The sequence below is a fragment of the Sminthopsis crassicaudata genome, chromosome 3 (genome assembly GCF_048593235.1).
Source record: "Sminthopsis crassicaudata isolate SCR6 chromosome 3, ASM4859323v1, whole genome shotgun sequence".
Classification (NCBI taxonomy): Eukaryota; Metazoa; Chordata; class Mammalia; order Dasyuromorphia; family Dasyuridae; genus Sminthopsis; species Sminthopsis crassicaudata.
This window is the reverse complement of record NC_133619.1, coordinates 527,257,854-527,272,384: the sequence shown is the minus strand read 5'-3', so window position 1 is coordinate 527,272,384 and position 14,531 is coordinate 527,257,854. Positions and strand designations below refer to the sequence as shown.

General features: G+C 46.2%; 1 pseudogene; it reads right to left on the bottom strand.

The window, feature by feature from the left end:
• Nucleotides 1-1,617: 1,617 nt before the first annotated feature.
• Nucleotides 1,618-14,077, bottom strand: LOC141562305 (germinal-center associated nuclear protein pseudogene; annotated as a pseudogene).
• Between the last annotated feature and the right edge of the window lie 454 nt (nucleotides 14,078-14,531).

The window sequence follows — 14,531 nt, the reverse complement described above, 5'->3', positions numbered from 1 at the left end:
TCTATAGAAAACTTGGGTGGTGTCAGCTGAAGTCTATAGAAAGGTAAATTAGTGGTACTTAACAGAGGTGGGGTTGGGCTGGCTTCTAGGTCACAATAACGTGGAAAGTTATTTTTGGGGGGGTCTCCAGCCTCAGTTTCCCTTGTCAGATTCCCATCAGGCTATGAATGACCTTGCTATTCTCAGCAATACAATGATCCAAAACTTCCCAGAATGACTTGTGATGAAAAATTCTATCCATACTTAGAGAAACATTTGATTGAATCTGAATACAGATTACTTTTTTTTTTTTGAGAACTTTTTTTGGGGAGGGGAGAGGGAGTAGGGAGATCTATGTTTTCTTTCACAACATGATTTTCATGGAAATATTTTGCAGAACATCAAATGTGTATTCTCAGTGGGATGGGAAGAGGAAGGGAAAGAAAATGGAATTCCAAGTTTTAAAAACAAATGTTAAAAATCGTTTTACATGTAGTAAGAAAAATAAAATATCAAATGATAAAATTAAAAAAAAAAAAGAACTACATCAAATGTTTCTCCTTGACAAAAGTTGAAGTTATAGGTAAGCAGATTTCAGTGGCTCTTCTATCTCTCTCTATCTCTGTTAAAAAAAGTTACCTTATTTCTTTAATTTGGGACCAAATTTGATCATTATAATTTTACAGCATTCCAATTAATTGTTTTGCCCACGAATTACTTTCCCCACTCAATTTTTTTTTTACTTATTGTATACATTGTTTTCTTGGTTTTACTTTTTTGACTTTGTATTAATTCATGTAAGTCTTCCCAGGCTTCTCTTTAGTCATTATATTCATGTGCTACCATAATTTGTTTAACAATTTCCCAATTGACAAACACTTACTTAGTTGCTATAAATATTTTAGTGCCTATGAGGCCTTTCTTTTTATTATTGATACCCCTTGAGATATTTGCCTAACAAAGGAATCTCTGCATTACAAGAGATGGATATATCAATAGCTGTACTGTTTGGCAATGATTATCAACAACAACCACAAAAAAAAATAATAATAATAAAATTCAAATATTCTTAGGGGAAAAAAAAGAAGGAAATAACTTTAAGTTCATTTAATTTGTACACTTAAAACATACTTTTGTGCATCTATTAACATACATATTGCTCCAAAGGATACAATGATAAATACATGATCTTATACCTGTGAACACTCCCTGAGCTTTATACATTCAGATACAAACTCATCCATACTTTCTCCTGTGTGATGCTTGTATGTGTCCTGACATACCAGAGATATGCCTTTGCCTCTTTTGATATTTTGGGGATGTCAGTATAAGCACTTAGGTGGGCAGTTTATAGCTTCATCATTATTGAACACCTTCCTTTCCTATTCATACATATCTTTAAGGCTATTTAGTCACTTCTCACTTATAATTTTCTGTAGCCTGTTTCTACTTATCATAAGTCCTTCCATTGTTTGGGCCACTGTAATTTTTTTTTATTTTGCTGAGACTATAGCATTATACTGTAAGGATTTTTTTTAAAATATTAAGTAATTCCTGCATTTAATAAAGTTATGGTCTAAAGGGGAAGAAGAAAAACACACTGACAGAAATGACAGTCATTTAAATGCATATTTATTAATGCATATTATAATTATAGCAATCTGGAGATTTAGATGAGGTACTAATTCAGTGTCACATTTTAACCTTCATAATAAGCCAGCAAAGTATCCTTGGCTACCGTCGAGAAATCTATCCACACTTGCAACATTGAAACTTCTGCTCTCATTTGAAGAAATGACCCCATTAGCTGGCCCAAAACCAATCTTTCTTCCTTTCTGTCTTTCTATTTGTTTGTTTGTTTGTTTGTTTGTTTGTTTGTTTGTTTATTGGCAATCCCAGGCTTTATTTTCATGATTTACAGCCACAGCTGGGACAGCCGCTGGGCAATCTTCGGCAGAGAACATTAGGGAGCACACAGAGCCCGGCCTCTGGGCCTCGAGCCTCCTCCCCCCGTCCCGCTTGTCAGATGTCCACCACGTCCAACAAGGTGGAGAGGTGCCGCTCACAGACGAGCTCCTCCTCTCGAGTGTGCTGAATCAGGCTCTCTTTAAGTGTCTCAGCTTGTCTGTGGAAGACACGACCATGGCAGGGGCCGGCCACCGCCACTCGGCGGCCTTCTGGTCCTGGGAGCTGCTGGTCGCTGACACTCGGAGGACAGGCTGCAGAGTCTGAGGCGTCGATAGAAGAGCTTGAGGAAGGTATTCTGGGAGGGAGCTCGAGTCCGGCCCCTGCTCGCGGTCTCCTGTCAGCCAGTGACGCAGCTGATCTTCGAACCTCCTGCTCTCCTCCTTCTCCAGCTGAAGGCTGGTGGCCAAGCACCCCGGGAGCAGCTCCTCTGCCGAGGCGGTGCGGGCCAGCTCCTCGGCGTTGGGCAGCACGCGGCCGGCGGGCCCGCTCTCCGGGGCCAGCCGTAGGGAACGTGGAGCCACGACGAGGAGAGGCTCTTGGTGGAGCGCAAAGGCTTTATGCCCAAACGTCTGTGACCGTGCCGCTGGATCTCCTTCTGGGTCTGCAGCCTGGCATGTTCCCAGGACCTGGGGACCTTGTAGCTTTTTAAGTGAGTCTTGAAAAAGTAGACGCAGATCTGACCATCTTCACTCAAAGCCTCGGACTTGACGGGCAGTGTGGGAAGCTTCCAGTCCCGCAGCTTGTGATTAATGCACAGAGCAATGATGTCATCCCACGGAATCTCCTCGAAGCAGGGCCCAGTATCGCCCAAGGCCCACAGGTCTTTGTTCCTCCACTTGCCGTATGCCCGACCCAGGAGGTTCTCCACCTGAGACTGCAGGATGGGCTGTGATTGGCAACAGCTGGGGATCTGGGAGACGTACTGGGAGATCATGTTGCTCATGAGAGGCCACGGAGCGCCCGGGGCGGGGAGGTCCATGTGGGGCAGCTGGAAGGAGAGACCTTCTTCAGCCAGGCCAGGTGGCCGGGCTTGTTCTATTGCAGGTGAGGAAGCACTTTGTTGCCGCCCGGCTCGGCGAACTCCGTGATGGGCCAGGACAGGTGGCAGAACTGCTTGGAGGAGGCCACGTCTGCCAGGAACTGCAGCACGCTGTTGAAGAGCTCAATGATGGCGCCTGGCTCCCCACACGCCGCTCCTTCAGGTCATATAAGAAGCGGTAGCTGAACTCGCGGCTGACGCCGTCCTCAATGTACTGGGGCAGGGTCTGGCAGCAGAGCTCCAGGGAGCTGGGGCAGCGAGACACCAGCCACTTGACGGCCTGGGACACCCTGCTGGTGCCTTGGAGATCGTTGACTGCAGCTGGGATCTCCAAGATGATGTAATCCAAGATAAACTGGCATGAAATCAAGTCCTGAAGCATCAGACCTTCTTCCATGTCCCTCACGCTGGCTCCCTCCTGGCCGGGCACAAGAACCACCAGGGGCAGCGGTGGGTGGAAGGGCTTCGCCTGCAGCAGCTGTTTGAATTACAGTAGGGCCGAGCGCCAGTACGTGTCCTCCTCGGCCACCACGACACTCTTGCCCTGGGCGGGTAGCAGGAAGAGAAGGCCACTGGTGCCCAGAAGGTCCTTCTGCGTCTCCGTGGCATCAAGGGCTGAGTCGCTCAACAGGCCGTGGGCCACCTTAACGTACACGTTGACCCAGACCATTCAGTTCCCTTTGGTGCTACAGGCGTTCAGCAGGGTCAGCGTCTGGATCCCCTCGGAAGCAGGACGGGCCCCCTTTTGTAATCTTCATAACCCATGAGCTTGACCTTCAGCCAGTTCGCTAGAATCCTGCTGGAATAGCCAGAGGCGGGCTCTTCACTGTGGGGCAGCACCAACGCCAACTTCCAGAAAACCTGTTCCTGCTGCCCAGGGTAATGCTCGGCAATGAGGGCTGGCAGGTCCAGAGGGGTCCTCACGGCTTCACTGAGCAATTGCTGGTAGAAATATTGAACCTTCATTTGATGTATCGTCTTGTTTCTCATCCACTGTAACCTGGTGCAGGAGAGCCCCAGGTTTCCTGTGTGCCCCAGATTCAGGACTCCTTTGGCCAGGTTCTCTTTAGCAATGGGACACTTGGCACTGGGGGACAAGGCCTGCAATCTGTTGCTGAGGTCCACATAGCAGGGGGCCACAGGGAATGCTCTCCTCTGTCTCTTGATTTTTTTTCCTGGCTGCAAGGGCTTCTCTCCACCACTGCAAGTATTTACAGATGCACTGAAGTTCCTGGAGGGTCTCTCCGGCATTCTGAAAAATCTCCTCAGCTAAGAACTGATCCATGAGAAGATCCCAGACGTCCTCAGAACAGTGGGCCACACAGGCCCTCCTCTTGGTCTCCACGGCGCTCTTCAGCTCCTGGGAAGTGGTTTCACGCACACATTCAGCCATCACGAGATCCATAAGATGGGCCAGCAGGTTCTCTTTCTCCTGAATCCCTCTTTGTTCTTCAGCTCTTTTCTATTCTTCTTTAATTCTTGCTCTTTTGTTGTCAGCAGCGATCTGCCTCAACTTGTCCACTGTGGTTGTGGCCAAGAACTCCTCCATGGCCATTTTGGAAACCCCTCCTCCATGGCCATTTTGGAAACTCCCAAGGCTGCAGCAGCGTAGGCACCAGCCTGCCCGACTTCTTCATAGTAGCTTCTGGGGACGTTCTGGACAAGGTCTTCAACGTCCCCCATGAGATCCGAGTCAGTGTAGCTAGGCCGAGGCTTGGGAGGAGGCAGCTCGGGCTGTCCCACGGTCTGGAATAAAGATGACGAGGCAGCCAATGGCAGTACAGGGGCAGGAGCCATGAGGGCTGGCGGCAGCCGGATGGTCTGGTGTCAGGAGCCAAGAGCTTCAGCCCAGGTGTCTCTCCCCCCTAAGTGGGCCTTACCCTTAGACAAATTGTTCCGAGAATCAGGCCGACCACAGGTGGGCATGATCCTTCCAAGAATCAACCGACCATAGAATGTTCCAACATTGTGTATGTTCCAACATTGTGTATCCTACCTGCAAAATGTTCCTGTTCATTGAACCAGCCATTCCCATGTTCCTTTCCCAGACCCAACCCTACTTCTCTTTCTCATGCTTTTTGCTATATAGGCTGTACCCCTAGAGCAATAAACTGAGACCTTGACAAGGATCTGCTTGGTCTCGCTCTTCTTTCTCTCCTGTTCTCTTTCAGGCTGGGTTCTCCTCCGTACCCCACGAATAACTGAGTCCCGCGGGCTGGGACAAGTGGCGACCAACGTGGATTTCGAGGTATGGACCCTTGCCAGACGGACCCCCACCCGAAGAAGTCGTCGCGACCCCTGAGAAGTTGCAAGGACCGCTTTCACCGCTCATGAAAGTCTTCCGTCCTTGGTGAGTGGTTTCGTCCGTCTCATAAGAATGGGCCATAAGTTATTTAAAGAGCAGGTTTTTATAAAAGACCTTACAGCATCCCTCAGAGAAAGAGAGTTAGAGTAAAGAAAAAAGATTTGGTATAAGTTATCTAAAGAGCAGGTTTTTTACAAAGGACCTTAAAGCATCCCTCAGAGAAAGAGGGGTTAGAGTAAAGAAAAAAGATTGTTAGGTTCTTTTTTTTTTTTTTTTTTTTTTTTTTTTAATAGCTTTCCACTGAACTTTCTTCCCTGCAAACTTCGCTTACAAAGACCATCCTCCTCCCGGCTTCAAGCCCAGTGGCCGCTCCCCCTTTGCTGCCTTACAAGGAGGGCCCTGAGGCAGTTCCCGGGACAGTTTTTTCTTATTGGGGCTTGATTCCTGAAATCGTAGAAGCGGCCCCCAGAGAGCCGGATAAACTGCAGCTCTTATCAGTTGTGGAGTTTTGCCTCCGCCCCTTATCCGGAGCAGGCTCTTTAACCTCTATTCCTTCGGCTGATAAAAATCCTTCCAAACCTCCGTCTATTATAATTAAAATGCTGGATCCCCCAAAAAGAGCCCCACATCCACCACCTCTCATGTTTATCCCAGAACTATTTGGGTACATGAGATTTAAATCTGTATGTAAAAGGTGAAAATAGAGTTTTGTGTTTGTCTGTGTGTGTATGTCTGCTTTGCATTGCTTCTGTTCTGTGTTAAAAGTTAGCAAGCTAGTAAGAGATAAGAATTCAGCCTCTGTGTTGCAGGCTTAGAAAAATATCAGGCTGAATTGGGGAAATTGGAATTCATTCAGAATAGTAATTCTTTCAGAGTGGTCTTAAATCATGGAATATCTAGGCATTCCCTGTGAAGGCAGAGAAATGCATTAAAATGGGTTTTGAAGTTTAGGGAAGCTCTATTTGGATTCTGGGAGGGAAGAATGTTCAAGGTGAAACAAACTTCTCTCTGGTGGCAGGGGTCCTAGGAAAAGCCTCTAGTTTGCTTTGGTGATTTAAGAGCTTTGTTAAGTTTTAAAAACAATGATTAAGAAATTTGGGAATTGATTATTTTAATGTTACTTAATATAAAAATTGTTTGTGATTTTAAACTTTTTAATCTGTTGTACCAATTTGTAAGTAAAAGAAAAAACTTGACTATTTTAAACTGGTGGGGAAGTTTTCTCTGAAAAGCAGATTTTCAAAGTCTGCTAAAGAGGAGCAACGACAATACAATCTTATCTGCTTAATGCCACCTGGGAAGCTTCTACTAGTGGTCTTGAAGCACTCAGACAAAAGAAAAAGAAAGAAAACTTTTTAAAGCAGCTGTATTAGTTTGATTCAGTATGTTACCTTCTGAAACATGTGGGGTAATTTGTTAACATTGTTATGTTTTATGGAGTTATCTAAGTATTGTAAATCTTAAAAGTTCTGAAGGGAACTGGAGAGGAGAATGCAGATTTATGAAGGATTGATTTATAGGAGTAAATTGGAAACTTGAATGATATCAAGAAGGAATCAGTTGAAAAAAAAAAAAAAGAGAGAAAGGAAATTAAGTGATTGCCTAAATCTTGAGAATTTCTTTGTAGGAAATTGAGTCGGGGGAAGGGCAGCAGTGGAAAGTTGCCTTTGTTTCTGGTTCCCACCAAACTGGTAAAGTTGAGTGTGGGGGGGGGGTACAGGCTACTCTCACAAGATGTTAATTGACTGAATATTTGTTTCTTTGAAACATAATGATTTTTTTTGTATAAAGAATATGATCAGAAATGTGATATATAGTCTGAATGGGCTATTTATAAAAAAAAAAATGTTTAATTGATGTTTTTAAGAACTTTTCAGATTCTTTTATGTGAAAATAGAAGTTTTAATTAATTATATTGATGCCATCTATTTAAAGGGACTCCAAGTATAATAGTTTTTGCCTTTGTCCTTTTGAAAATGTTTTTGTTATGGACAATATGTAGTTTGGGATTTTTCTGTGTATTGGGTATTTAAAAAAAAAAGCAAAATGATTGGTATAATATTCAATTTATGGAACATCTACATGGGTACATAAGAATTGTGTGAACATTCTGGGATAACTTTCTTATTTGTTAAAAGTCTTACAATATGTAAATGATCTTCTTGTGGCAGGGCGGAAAAAAAGTGACCTTGTCCAAGTCACTATAAATTTGTTAAAATTATTTAGGAGCACAGGGACTGAGAATTTCTTAAGACAAATTGCAATTTATGAAACATGAGGTAAAATATTTAGGCCATTTTATAAGCCTAGGGAAAAAAGAAACTAGATCCTGTATAGGTGGAGGGGATTCTTCAGATTACTAAGCCTAGAACGAAAAAGAGTTTGCAGAGATCTCTAGGATGGGTGGAGTATTGTAGAACCTGGATTGATGAATATGCATTATTAACTAAGCCTTTATTAACTCACTTGTTGGAAGAGAAACCTGATATAGTTCAATAGGATTCAAAAGGGGAACAAAGTTTTTAAACGTCAGCCCCTGTTTTACTGTTGCCATCTTTGGAAAAGGCTTTTCATTTATATGTAAATACAATAAACAATGTGGCTTTAGGAGTATTAGCACAATTAAGGCGAGGGCAGCCACAGCACTTTTGGTAGAAGAAAAGTCAGAAATTAACCTTTGGGGGTAGTTTAATAGTGAGTGTCCTGCACCAGGTTCAATCAATTCTGAATCAAAGGGGCCAGGAGGTGGCTAACTGATTCAAGGATTTTAAAATATGAAGCAACATTATTAGAAAGAGATGATTTGGTACTCTCACGAGACCATAACTTTAATCCAGCCATGTTCTTATCTGCTTCCCCTGGGGAACATGTGTCCCTTGAACATGATTGTCCAAATGTGATTGATTACCAAACTAAGATTAGGGAAGATTTGTAGGAAGTCCCTTTGTTAAAAGGCACTGAATAGTTCATAGATGGTTCCTCACAAATAGTTAATGGGAAAAGGAAAAATGGTTATGCTATTGTTAATGGGAAGATTTGACTCTGGTTCAAGTTGGATTCTTGCCAAAGGAGTGGTCAGCTCAAAATTTATGAATTATATGCAGTAAATCAAGCCCTAAAATTGCTTGAAGGACTGATTCAAAATATGCTTGGGGAATTGTTCAAATATTTGGGAAATATGGGAAGAAAGGAGAATGGTAAACAGTAAAGGGAAGGGATTGGCACACAGGGCATTGGTCACTGAAATTTTGACTAATCTTATGTTACCTAAGAACGTTGCAGTGATTCATGTGCAGGGGCACCAAAGAGGAGATTCATTTGAGATAAGGAGAAACTGCTTTGCAGATGAGGAGGCAATGTGGCCTAGAGAAGAGGAATCTGTAAGTACTGAGGAGATAATGGTGCTAATTCTGGCATTTATGCCTCTAATGTCTCCACTTTCCCTTACCCCAGAAGAGAAGCAGGAAATCTAAAGCCTTGGTGCTCAGGAGAATAAAGAGGGGCACTCCCTAATGGTAGAGAGGTACTGACCACAGCAGGTATGAGACATGTACCCCAACATTTACATCAGGGCAGTCATTGGAATGTCCGAGACCTGTGTGATGTGGTGCTGACTAGGTCTGTGGCACTGGCTTATACACAATAGAAGGCAACTGGTCAGCAGGTGTCCTGTTTGTCAGAGGATGAATAGGGCAGCCCAATGACAAGTCTAAAAGGAAGAAAGCCTCCTGGTATCAGGCCTTTCCAAAGTATACAGGTGGATTTTACCAAGCTGCCATCAGTGGGGCGTCTCAAATACTTGTTGGTTGTAGTGGACCATCTGACCTTATGGGTGGAGGCCATTCCCCTTGCCTGGGCAACAGCCTCAGTAATTGTAAAAGTACTTCTTGAGCATATCATTCCAGGGTATGGGATGGTGGAGTAGGCAGATTTAGGCCAAGGCACCTGTTTCACAGCTAAGATCCTCCCATCTGTGGCCCAAGCTATAGCATACTCCCTCATCATGTAAAGTGGAAAGGATCGATAAGGAAATTAAACAGCAACTGACTGAATTGGCATTAGAGACACAATTGCCCTGGACCAAGTGCCTTCCCCTTGCCTTATTAAGAATTAAAACAAAATCCCTGAAGAGATGTGGAATTGTCACTTTATGAATTATTTATTGTATGGTCACCTTTATCCAAAAGGAATTCAAAATTCTTCCTTGTATCCAATACTTGAAACCAAGAATTTGTTTTTAAGGAAATATATTATGTCTTTACTGTAACATCTGAAAACTTTACAACTTAACAGGCTTATTGCTCAGACTCCTCCCTTAGGATTTCAACAGTGCATGAGTTCTAGCTTGGAGACGGGGTCCTGGTTCAGACATGGAAGGGGGACAAACTCACCCTGAGCTGGAAGGGACTGTTCCAGATCCTCTTGACATCAGATACAGCAGTGCTTCACAGGAAAGAGAGTGGACTCAGCATACCAGAATTAAAGGACTGGTGGACTCCGAGGGTGTGGACTTCCCAACTGAATGCAGAGAACAAGCTGAGACAAACATTGAAAAGCAACTGATGAACTGTGCATATAAAATCTTGATAGCGGTATTGAAACCTCATTATTAGATAAAATGTCTATTACTGACACCTCCCCCTCCTACAAAACATCCTCCATCAATCATAAGAGTTCCTAAAACTTGTGCCAATAATATAACTTTTCTTCCTCTGATGAATTGTGTTAGAAAGAAAAGAACCTGGTATGATACCCTACTTGGTGGTGTTGGAACTGATTTGGGTATAGTTAATTCAATAGACCTTGAGACCTTGGCCAGCAGACTGCGCAGTGCTGGGCAAGATGTTTCTCAGGCTTTAACTGTAAATGCTCAATAGTTGCCCACGACGATCCTACCCCACCAAAATACTTTAAAATGTCAAGGCCAATTCTTACAAGTTTTTTAATGATAGTATTATTACTAGTTTGGGTTTTACTGGAAATATTAGTAAATTATTTAATTGGACCAAATGCTCTTTACAAAAAATGTATACCTTGATATAAAAAGAAAATGCTCAGAGATTGTTGCAATGTGGGATTATATGTTTAATGTAAGAGAAGCATGGAAAAAAGAATGACCTGAAAATGCTATGTGTACTTCTTTTTGGTGTACTGGAACTATTGTGTATTGTCAAATTAAGATATGGGCTGTTATGTGTCAGTTTCATGTGTTACCTTTTGTCTTACCTAATTACTTTGCTTTACCTCATATATATGGAAACTGTATGGAAACTGCATAGATTTGGATAATGCAAATCACATAGCCTAAGACAGGCCTTTCACCAGCCCTTGTGTTATATAATCTTTTGCTTCTAAAGAGGAAAGGGGGAGATGTCAGGAGCCAAGGGCTTCAGCCCAGGTGTCTCTCCCCCCTAAATGGGCCTGCCCAGGTGTCTCTCCCCCCCTAAGTGGGCCTTACCCTTAGACAAATTGTTCCGTGAATCAGGCCGACCACAGGTGGGCATGATCCTTCCAAGAATCAGCCTACCATAGAATGTTCCAACATTGTGTATGTTCCAACATTGTGTATCCTACCTGCAAAATGTTCCTGTTCATTGAACCAGCCATTCCCATGTTCCTTTCCCAGACCCAACCCTACTTCTTTCTCATGCTTTTTGCTATGTAGGCTGTACCCCTAGAGCAATAAACTGAGACCTTGACAAGGATCTGCTTGGTCTGGCTCTTCTTTCTCTCCTGTTCTCTTTCAGGCTGGGTTCTCCTCTGTACCCCACGAATAACTGAGTCCCGCAGGCCGGGACAGTCTGGGTCAGCAGAGGCTGGGGCAGGGGGAGCGAGGGCTGCGGCGGAACACCCAGCGCCAGCACTTCGGTCCTAGGGCTGGCTTCTTCCATCTTCCCGCCTCCTCCACTCTCCACACTGGGTTTCTGTCCACTCAGAGCAGACTCAGGGACCGCGCTCTCTCCCACGTATTTGTTCTGTGTGTTGAAGCTACACACCGGGATGTGACGAGGGATGGGGGGTAAGGGCTCCCCATTCACCACTTCTCCAACGGAGACAGTGAGCTTCTCTGTGATAAAAGTGCACTTCTTTGCCTTGGATAAGCCCTCGGGTTCCAAGAAGGCGGACCGATTCAGCTCGACACAGCCATCAGACACACTGAGGCCACAGGAACTCAAGAAGTCAGTGGCTTCCTCGACATCTCTGAACAGTAACATGGGCACTAGGTGATCCACGGGAAAGCGTGTGGATCTCCGAGTGCTGACTGTATACGCCACGTTGAGAGCCCGCAATGCATCTGTCCGGATCTGATTGAAGTAGCAGTGCAGGAGGCAGGCGTTGAGGTAGGAGGCAGAGCGCACCAGCTTGAAGAACCTGACAAAGTTGTTGCTGTTCAGGGCTACAAAAGCCTGGACTGCAAATTTCACCTCAGGGGAGTTTCGGACATCAGGAGGAAACTGCTGCACCTCTCTCAGGATGTCGCCCTTGTTGAGATTGAGCAGAACATGGTAGCCTCGGAATTCCGCTTCACTAGCACAGAGGACGCCCTTGTTGGCCAGATCCTGGTACATCTCCTTAAGGCTCTGCAGGCACTTGGTCATATTCTCATGGTTAATCTTGGCGTCGAATGCGCCTATGGGTTCCTCACACATCGAGTGCGCACAGTGGATGTGGAAGCGGGTGCACTTCTCAATCAGCGACACCGTGAGGGGGTCACAGAGGTGCTGCAGGGTGATGTCCTTCCTTATTGCGCGGGTCCTGTTCCACACAAAGTCGTACCAGTCGCGCGAGCTCCCTTTCCTCTGGTCCATGATCTGAGTGACGAGGTAGTCCATGGTCATGCTGAGCACCCCTGAGGGACGCAGCTCATGAGGCAGGGGCTCCTCCTGGTCAGCTGAGGAGCGGTTGTATTCCTTTATTGCCGCCGCGTGGTCCACCTGATCTGTGCCAGGGATCAGTTCGAAAGAGCTCAGCAGGTTCCTGGTCTCTCTCATGTACCGCTCTTTCTCAGGACACATGTCTCGGCACGTCCCAACAAAGGCTTTCGCTTTGTCCAGATCCGTTCGCTTAAAGCGAACTTGCCTCATGATCTTATCTCTCTGGTCAAGGAGGCTGTACTTGTCCTCGGACGTCTCGGCCACCGCGCCCATCAAGGTGCTCAGGGTGGTCGCTGACAGTCCCAAGTTGTCTGAGCTCGGGATCTCAGGCCCACAGTCAAAGGGCTTCCCCTCAAACTGCAGAGACTTGGTAGGGCTCGATTTTTTAACTGGATTTCTCTTACTCAGAAGGCTGCTGCTACTGCCAATTGCAGGTCTCAAGAGGGGTTTGCGCAGCGGGGAGCTCAGGAAAGGAGAGTCTTCGCAGCTCTGACTAGCTTCTCCCTCATTTGATATTTTCTCCTTTGGGGAAAAGTCCTTCTTGCTGGGACTTTCCCTTTCCCTATGCAAGCCTTTCCCTTTCTTCCGAGCCAGGGCTGCAGATGCGTGGTCTGAGAAGTGCACAATGGCGAGCTTTCGGTTGCGCCGGGGACAGATGCGCTGCACCTTCCAAGATTGGCCAAAGTGCTCCTCCAGGATCGCTCTGTCCTTGAGGTGGTTGGGGATGTTCTTGCACTGAATGGAGGTGAGCTCGCTGGGTGACAGGCTGCTAGAGCTATCCACGCTCTCCTTCTTCCCTGGGCAGGAAGGGGTAACCCTGCTGGCGGACACTTCCTGGCCACTTTTGCCATCCATTTCCTCCTCCTTCAGCCGGGGGGCGGACAACATTGACGAGGTTGCTCCCACCCCAGCGCCATGATCTGTCTCGCTGGATTCTAAACTACCCACTTCCTTATTCATTTCTTTGCTTCCCAAGCGGCTGCCTTCTTTGTTGCTCCTCAGCGGGTCCTGCAGCGTCCACCAGGACAAGCCGCCACATCGCAAGCGAGCCAGGCTGGGAGGGCTCTTCTCTGGAGGATGATCTTCCTGTGACAAGAACTCCATGTCATCTACAGCGTTGTAGTCTCGTCTCCTGGGTGACCGGCCGTGGTCTTTCTTCCTTTTCAGCCCTTTCATGTGCCCAGATAGCGACCCTCCCTGGCCACCAGCATCATCCCTTCCTAGCTTGCCCGCTGCTTTGCTCATAGAAAAGGGTTCCCCTACGGAGCCCGGTGATGCGAAGCTAGTGAAACTGCTCCCTGAGCTCCCAAATGCTGGTTTAGGGCCCCTCTTTTCCTCCTCCACATTCTGACTTAGAGAGGCAAAAGTTGGGGAGGGAGTGTTGCTAGCTGGTTTGAGGAAAGTAAAACTTGGGCTGGTGCCCGAGCTGCTTGACCCCTGGGAAAATGTGGAGACTAGCGCCTCAGGCCTCCCACTAACTGGGTGGGAGAACGTGAAAGAGGCGGGACCGATCTGGCTCTGCGTCTTCTCCGGCTCCGCTTGGGCACCAAAGATTGGTCTGAAGGTTGCGCTTTCAGGAGGCTTAAAGCTGAACTGGGAATGCCCCAAACTATAGCCGGATGCCTCCCTACTACCGTACCCAAAGCCGGGGGTGCTGCGGAAAGCTCCTGCATTGCTGGGGGTACATCTACCAGAAGCCACCGTGAAGACAGGAGCCTGGGGGGCTCCTGAGGTGGTGGGGAATCCGAGTGTAGATCCTGAGGAAGACTGGGTCCCCCTGGAAGTCTGGGCGAATCCTGGGCTCTGCCCCGAGCCCACGGCGCTCTGGCCAAAAAGTGAGGGCTGACAGAATTGAAACGATGGCTGAACCTGGAACGTTTCCAGGGAGTCACTGGTAGATGAGGAGAACATACTTGACTGCTCTAGTATTCTTCTGTTCTCTAGATTGTGAATCGTTCCCTGGGAGATCTCTTAGGGAAATTCTGGGAAGGCAGAACTCAAAGTTGGCTCCTTATATCCTCCCAGAGAATGAGTTTGTGAGAACTCCTCAAGAGGCCAATGAGCTAACACCTTTAAAGGTGTAAACTCCTTTCAGAAGTCTAAAGGTGTAAACTCCTTTAAAAGGTGTGAACTAAAGGTGTGAACTCTGAGCTAGAGAATTGTTAAGTACCAGAAAACTGACTTAGCACCTAATATAATCTTAACAGACTGATGTCCCCCAAAGGGATTGTTGGGGTTCATCTTCCAAACCAATCCTAGAAAAGCAAAGATTACAAGAGGGACTAAACCACCTCCTGCTCTAAGTTTGTCTTCATCTTTGCCATTTCCCAGCAGCTCCTGGCAGCACGAACAGAAGGACTGGCAG